Consider the following 7,926-nt stretch of genomic DNA (forward strand, 5'->3'; position numbering starts at 1 on the left):
ATGATAGTTACTTATGTATCCACTATTTAAGTCAGGAATGGATATCGACATGATACGGAGTTTGTATGCTTACAATTTGAAACGGTGATGATATTTAAAACCGAGTCAAACGGCCATAAACAGCATTGTAATGAATGGTGTCGTAACGGCAGCATGGAACTTTAATTTCACGACGACATTCTGGCTAAAAACTCGCCCTGGCCGCTTCCCTGTTTCGCTTTAGGACCAAAATTATTCAACCGTTTCCACAGTAACGACCAAACTAATCACAGTTCCTGCATCGGTAAAGCCAGAACTACAAGTGTGAACGAAATCAGCAAAATGCAATGAAGGAATAATAAACAGTACCGGAAATACCGACGTGACCTGAAATCAAGCGGGCGGAATTGGGAGCCTTTCGCCGGTGAATTGTGCTGAAATTAGATTGTGGACATGCTGAACGTTGTCGCCAAATTACGATAGAAAGGGCTACCAATGTTAGCTAATATTGCTCATTACCTCATCTACACAGTTGCCGCTATCCAAAAATATACGATAGCATAATTAAATAGTATTTGAAATAGTGATATTATCACGTTTTCAATGAAGTGATCAGTGAAGTGGGCGGAATATGGCGACCTTACTCTAAAGGTCAAAAGGTCAAGGAGCCTAATTAGTTTATATCAACATATTAAGTATTTTTATTATTTGTAGAATTACTTGAGTGCTAAATCTAAAAAACAAGTCTTGTGGTATATGAGGTATATTTATCTCTATTTTATAAAACTGGTGTGGTGATCCGAGGTCAAAAGGTCAAGGAGCCTAATTCATTTACAACACATTTTTTTTATGATTTTATTTTTTTCTGAATTGACAGAATGAAGAATGACAAAAAGAACTCATGTGGCATATGAGGGACACATGCCTCTGTGTTACAAAACTGGTTAACCGACTCAAGGTCAAAAGGTCGCTGAGCCTAATTCAATTATATCAATAATTTTTGTAAATATTATTATTAAAATACCCACCAAAGTGATTCATCTGTAAAACAAGTCTTGTGGCAAATGAGGGACATTTATGTCTGTGTGATAGACCTGGTGTGGTGAGCCAAGGTCAAAAGGTCAAGGAGCCTGATTCATTTATATCACCATTTTAAATATTTTTTATTATTTATAGAATTATTTGAGTGCCAAATCTAAAAAACAAGTCTTGTGGTAAATTAGGTATATTTAACTCTGTTTTATAAAACTGGTGTGGTGATCAAAGGTCAAAAGGTCAAGGAGCCTAATTCATTTACAACACATTTTTTATGATTTTATTTTTTTCTGAATTGACAGAATGAAGAATGACAAAATGAACTTTTGTGGCTTATGAGGTACACATGCCTCTGTGTTACAACACTGGTTAACAGACTCAAGGTCAAAAGGTCGCGGAGCCTAATTCATTTATATCACTCATTTTTGTAATATTATTATTAAAATACCCACCAAAGTGATGAATCTGTAAAATAAGTCTTGTGGCAAATGATGGACATGTATGTCTGTGTGATAGACCTGGTGTGGTGAGCCAAGGTCAAAAGGTTAAGGAGCCTAATTCATTTATATCACCATTTTAAATATTTTGTATTATTTATAGAATTATTTGAGTGCTAAATCTAAAAAGCAAGTCTTGTGGTAAATGAGGTATATTTAACTCTGTTTTATAAAACTGGTGTGGTGATCAAAGGTCAAAAGGTCAAGGAGCCTAATTCATTTACAACACATTTTTTATGATTTTATTTTTTTCTGAATTGACAGAATGAAGAATGACAAAATTAACTCTTGTGGCATATGAGGGACACATGCCTCTGTGTTACAAAACTGGTTAACCGACTCAAGGTCAAAAGGTCGCGGAGCCTAATTCATTTATATCACTCATTTTTGTAATATTATTATTAAAATACCAACCAATGTGATGAATCTGTAAAACAAGTCTTGTGGCAAATGAGGGACATTTATTCCTGTGTGATAGACCTGGTGTGGTGAGCCAAGGTCAAAAGGTCAAGGAGCCTAATTCATTTATATCACCATTTTAAATATTTTTTTATTATTTATAGAATTATTTGAGTGCTAAATCTAAAAAACAAGTCTTGTGGTAAATGAGGTATATTTATCTCTGTTTTATAAAACTGGTGTGGTGATCAGAGGTCAAAAGGTCAAGGAGCCTAATTCATTTACGACACATTTTTTATGATTTTATTTTTTTCTGAATTGACAGAATGAAGAATGACAAAATTAACTCTTGTGGCATATGAGGCACACATGCCTCTGTGTTACAAAACTGGTTAACCAACTCAAGGTCAAAAGGTCGCGGAGCCTAATTCATTTATATCACTCATTTTTGTAATATTATTATTAAAATACCAACCAATGTGATGAATCTGTAAAAAAGTCTTGTGGCAAATGAGGGACATTTATGTCTGTGTGATAGACCTGGTGTGGTGAGCCAAGGTCAAAAGGTCAAGGAGCCTAATTCATTTATATCACCATTTTAAATATTTTTTATTATTTAAAGAATTATTTGAGTGCTAAATCTGAAAAACAAGTCTTGTGGTAAATGAGGTATATTTATCTATGTTTTATAAAACTGGTGTGGTGATCAAAGGTTAAAAGGTCAAGGAGCCTAATTCATTTACAACACATTTTTTATGATTTTATTTTTTTCTCAATTAACAGAATGAAGAATGACAAAATGAACTCTTGTGGCATATGAGGCACACATGCCTCTGTGTTGCAAAACTGGTTAACCAACTCAAGGACAAAAGGTCGCGGAGCCTAATTCATTTATATCACTGAATATAAATTATTACATAAATAAGTGATATAAATGAATTAGGCTCCGCGACATTTTGACCTCTGATCACCACACCAGTTTTATAAAACAGAGATAAATATACCTCATTTACCACAAGACTTGTTTTTTAGATTTAGCACTCAAATAATTCTACAAATAATAAAAATATTTAAAATATTGATATAAACTTATTAAGCTCATTGACCTTTTGACCTTAGCTCACCACACCAGGTCTATCACACAGACATAAATATGCCTCTTGTACCACAAGACTTGTTTTACAGATTCATCACTTTGGTGGGTATTTTAATAATAATATTTACAAAAATTATTGATATAAATGAATTAGGCTCCGCGACCTTTTGACCTTGAGTTGGTTAACCAGTTTTGCAACACAGAGGCATGTGTGCCTCATATGCCACTAGAGTTCATTTTGTCATTCTTCATTCTGTCAATTCAGAAAAAAATAAAATCATAAAAAATGTGTTGTAAATGAATTAGGCTCCTTGACCTTTTGACCTCGGATCACCACACCAGTTTTATAAAATAGAGATAAATATACCTCATTTACCACAAGACTTGTTTTTCAGATTTAGCACTCAAATAATTCTTTAAATAATAAAAAATATTTAAAATGGTGATATAAATGAATTAGGCTCCTAGACCTTTTGACCTTGGCTCACCACACCAGGTCTATCACACAGACATAAATGTCCCTCATTTGCCACAAGACTTTTTTACAGATTCATCACTTTGGTGGGTATTTTAATAATAATATTACAAAAATGAGTGATATAAATGAATTAGGCTCCGCGACCTTTTGACCTTGAGTCGGTTAACCAGTTTTGTAACACAGAGGCATGTGTGCCTCATGCCACAAGAGTTAATTTTGTCATTCTTCATTCTGTCAATTCAGAAAAAAATTAAATCATAAAAAATGTGTCGTAAATGAATTAGGCTCCTTGACCTTTTGACCTCTGATCACCACACCAGTTTTATAAAACAGAGATAAATATACCTCATTTACCACAAGACTTGTTTTTTAGATTTAGCACTCAAATAATTCTATAAATAATAAAAAAATATTTAAAATGGTGATATAAATGAATTAGGCTCCTTGACCTTTTGGCCTTGGCTCACCACACCAGGTCTATCACACAGACATAAATGTCCCTCATTTACCACAAGACTTGTCTTACAGATGAATCACTTTGGTGGGTATTTTAATAATAATATTACAAAAATGAGTGATATAAATGAATTAGGCTCCGCGACCTTTTGACCTTGAGTCGGTTAACCAGTTTTGTAACACAGAGGCATGTGTCCCTCATATGCCACAAGAGTTAATTTTGTCATTCTTCATTCTGTCAATTCAGAAAAAAAATAAAATCATAAAAAATGTGTTGTAAATGAATTAGGCTCCTTGACCTTTTGACCTTTGATCACCACACCAGTTTTATAAAACAGAGTTAAATATACCTAATTTACCACAAGACTTGTTTTTTAGATTTAGCACTCAAATAATTCTATAAATAATAAAAAATATTTAAAATGGTGATATAAATGAATCAGGCTCCTTGACCTTTTGACCTTGGCTCACCACACCAGGTCTATCACACAGACATAAATGTCCCTCATTTGCCACAAGACTTGTTTTACAGATGAATCACTTTGGTGGGTATTTTAATAATAATATTTACAAAAATTATTGATATAATTGAATTAGGCTCAGCGACCTTTTGACCTTGAGTCGGTTAACCAGTTTTGTAACACAGAGGCATGTGTCCCTCATATGCCACAAGAGTTCATTTTGTCATTCTTCATTCTGTCAATTCAGAAAAAAATAAAATCATAAAAAAATGTGTTGTAAATGAATTAGGCTCCTTGACCTTTTGACCTCGGATCACCACACCAGTTTTATAAAATAGAGATAAATATACCTCATATACCACAAGACTTGTTTTTTAGATTTAGCACTCAAGTAATTCTACAAATAATAAAAATACTTAATATGTTGATATAAACTAATTAGGCTCCTTGACCTTTTGACCTTTAGTCATCAAACCATATTTTTAACATATGGACAGAAGTCCCTCATGTACCACAAGACTTATTTTTCAGATCCATCAAGTTTTTATTTTGAATGTCAAATGAATGTCCAATATCAAACTAACTTTACCGCACTGATGCATGTACCCTCTGAAGTACAATAGGGTATCTTAATGGGTCTGTCCAGTACCCTTTGAGGTACAGAAAACTGAAAGGAACCATTTTGTACCTATAGATGCAGTATTGTACCTCCTGTGTAGGCCTACCCCTATTTTTCTCTGTGTACAATGGAATGGGGAGCCAATTCTGGGTCCCCTATCTCCTTGGGCCCGGGACAACATACCCCTGCCGTCGGCCCTGCTCCTCCTCCTCCTCCTCACATAACAGTTCCTGTTCCCTGACTAATTGAAGCTTTTTGTACATTTCAAACAGGAACAGGCCTACAGTAGTTCAGCTTAAGGTCTTCTTGACAGGCCAGTCAGAGCGTTATCTTGATCTGCAGAAAACTGCATGTGTCAGAGAGGGAGGTGACAGCCACAAGGGGCCCTCAATGATTATGTGTCACATTAGGTGTCAGCGAAGACAGAGAGGGTTGAATGGAGAGCTATGGATATGAGGACAGAATTGCAGTAATAATTTCCGATACAGAGAGGAAAGGGGAGAGGGAGAGGGGCCTGCGTAACTGCTGGCGTGTCGTGCCGTGCACGAGGCGAAGTAGAAAATTAAGGTCACACATTCAGGACTCATAGCTGCTTATTTTGCAACATCAGAGATGTGTGTTTGTTTTGTCGTTGCGTGTGCAGGGCAGGGGTGAGGGTGAGGATGGGGGTTAAATTTATGAGTGTGCATAAGTATACTGTGTGTATGCATGTACGTATGTGTGTCTGTGCATTGCCACTGATGCACATGCACACACGTGCTTCATAAAAGGGGTATTCGCCCTTCATGACGGATTAGCGCCGTAGTGTCTGAGCTGCTCATTATCCACACATCTCCTGCGATGGAGACATAGCGCACTCCTGACAGGAGCGCACGGGCCGCAGCCATTCCAGTGTCCGTGAATCACTTGATCTGCGTTCCAAATTGGGCCGCGGCGCCCAGATTCGCAGGGCATAACTCAGCCGCGGGCGCTCCGCTCCGCTCCTCTCCTCGCCGTCCGACCACACGGACATGGAATTACATCCCAGGCCGAAGTGGAACAGTCAGACGTTGATGAGTTCACGTGTCGCACGGACGGTTTCTCCCGGAATGCTAATGTCAGCAGTTGAAGGGAACCGTATAGGGGTGGGCAGGGCTGGACTGGGGCCAAATAATGACCCGCCCAGGCATTTTTGGCATAGACCCCCGGCCCCTATAACACATTCACAGGCCACTTTCATATTACCGTATTAGCCCGAATATAAGACGATCCTGATTATAAGACGACCCCCCATTTTCAGGCTCATGTTTTGGGGAAAAAAGTTTTTTGAAGACTTAATTTTGTTTCACATTGGAAACTTTTCTCAAAATGCAGTTTTTAATTTGTTGGAAAATCTGAGGCTTTTTACAAAGAACAAATTTCACAATATCATTTTCATGGAATTTCCATGATATAAGACCACAGATGGTTACTCATATCCTTTTCCTTTCTTTACTCACTTCACCTGTCAAGCGCCAATAGGCACCTACAGGCTACAGCCGCCTGCCTGGGCCCGCCTGTTTAAAGTGCGACGCAACATAGCCTACACTCAGAGCAGTCTGCGCCAGCCAGGCAACCAGTCCAGTAGAGATAGGCAATCTATTGTGCAATGCACAGATTTTGCGAAATGCTTAGTTGACAGCAATAGCTAACCAGCAGCCGTCTCGCCAAATCGCCGTTCATTTTATGCATCCAAAGTTTTCCGTTAGACTCCGAATGTGACCAAAGGCAGATTGACGCACTTGAAACCCATGCGCTGCCTATCAGGACCACGTTGACATTAAAAGTCCGATTGATATTCATTTCGTACCAAGGGTTAAAACTCCTAGTGATTTTATATGAACAAGACAATCTCTTGCCTTAACCATTATTCTGTGTTGTTGCATCGTTGCGAGGCATATTGTCAAAGGTACCGCTTTCTCGGGCACACACAGATGACCATTGATTGGCTGATGACAGCATCCCAAACTTAGCCTACAGGTTGTTCGTCAAATCACCCTTCATTTCTTTAGTTTCTAGTGGTGTTGTCGGCTGACCAGAGAGAACGACCAAAGCTTTCATGATGAGACTGTAAAACCAAACACAAATAAAAGCAGAGCAACGGGCCGCGATTGACTTGTGTTTTTCCCCTTGCACTGTCTTCCGCATCGCGTTGACATTGACAGTTGATAGGCATGCGGTGCAACAGTCATAACGAAACAAGCATCTGCAAATTTGATATGGACAAAACAATCTCTTAACCCATCCATTATTGAGTTGTGTGCATTGTTGTGAAGCATAGGCTAATGGCCGCATTCAGGTTAAGTAAAAAAAAATAAAAAAATGTTTTACTTTTTTCTCTAGCGCGCGGAAATAAGACGACCCCCCTTTTTAGAGTACTATTTTTAGAACAAAAACCACGTCTTATATTCGGGCCAATACGGTATATATTGACTGGCTGAATCCACTGTATAGATGATGGGGCAATGGGCCTCCACTTCTAAATTGTGAGGCAATACCCAGCGACAAACAACAACAGTGTCTGCCCCAGAGGACTGTTGGAACCACCAGGAAAATGCCCTGTATGCCAGATTACCAGTCCAGGCCTGGGGGTGGTTGGGATTGGGGACATTGCATCTTTGGACTGGTAACCAATAGGAAGACAGTAGGCTCTCTCTCTTTCCAGATTGCAATACGTACTTGGATGCCGTCAGGAGTGAGTCAGACTATAATGGCTCATAGGTGTGTGTGTGTGTGTGTGTGTGTGTGTGTGTGTGTGTGTGTGTGTGTGTGTGTGTGTGTGTGTGTGTGTGTGTGTGTGTGTGTGTGTGTGCGTGCTTGCTTTTCCGTCTTATTTTTCCCATCTATCTTTTATAGTAAGCGGCTGTCAACATTCTACATGTATATTG

This window comes from Engraulis encrasicolus, chromosome 12 (genome assembly GCF_034702125.1).
Source record: "Engraulis encrasicolus isolate BLACKSEA-1 chromosome 12, IST_EnEncr_1.0, whole genome shotgun sequence".
NCBI classification, from domain to species: Eukaryota; Metazoa; Chordata; class Actinopteri; order Clupeiformes; family Engraulidae; genus Engraulis; species Engraulis encrasicolus.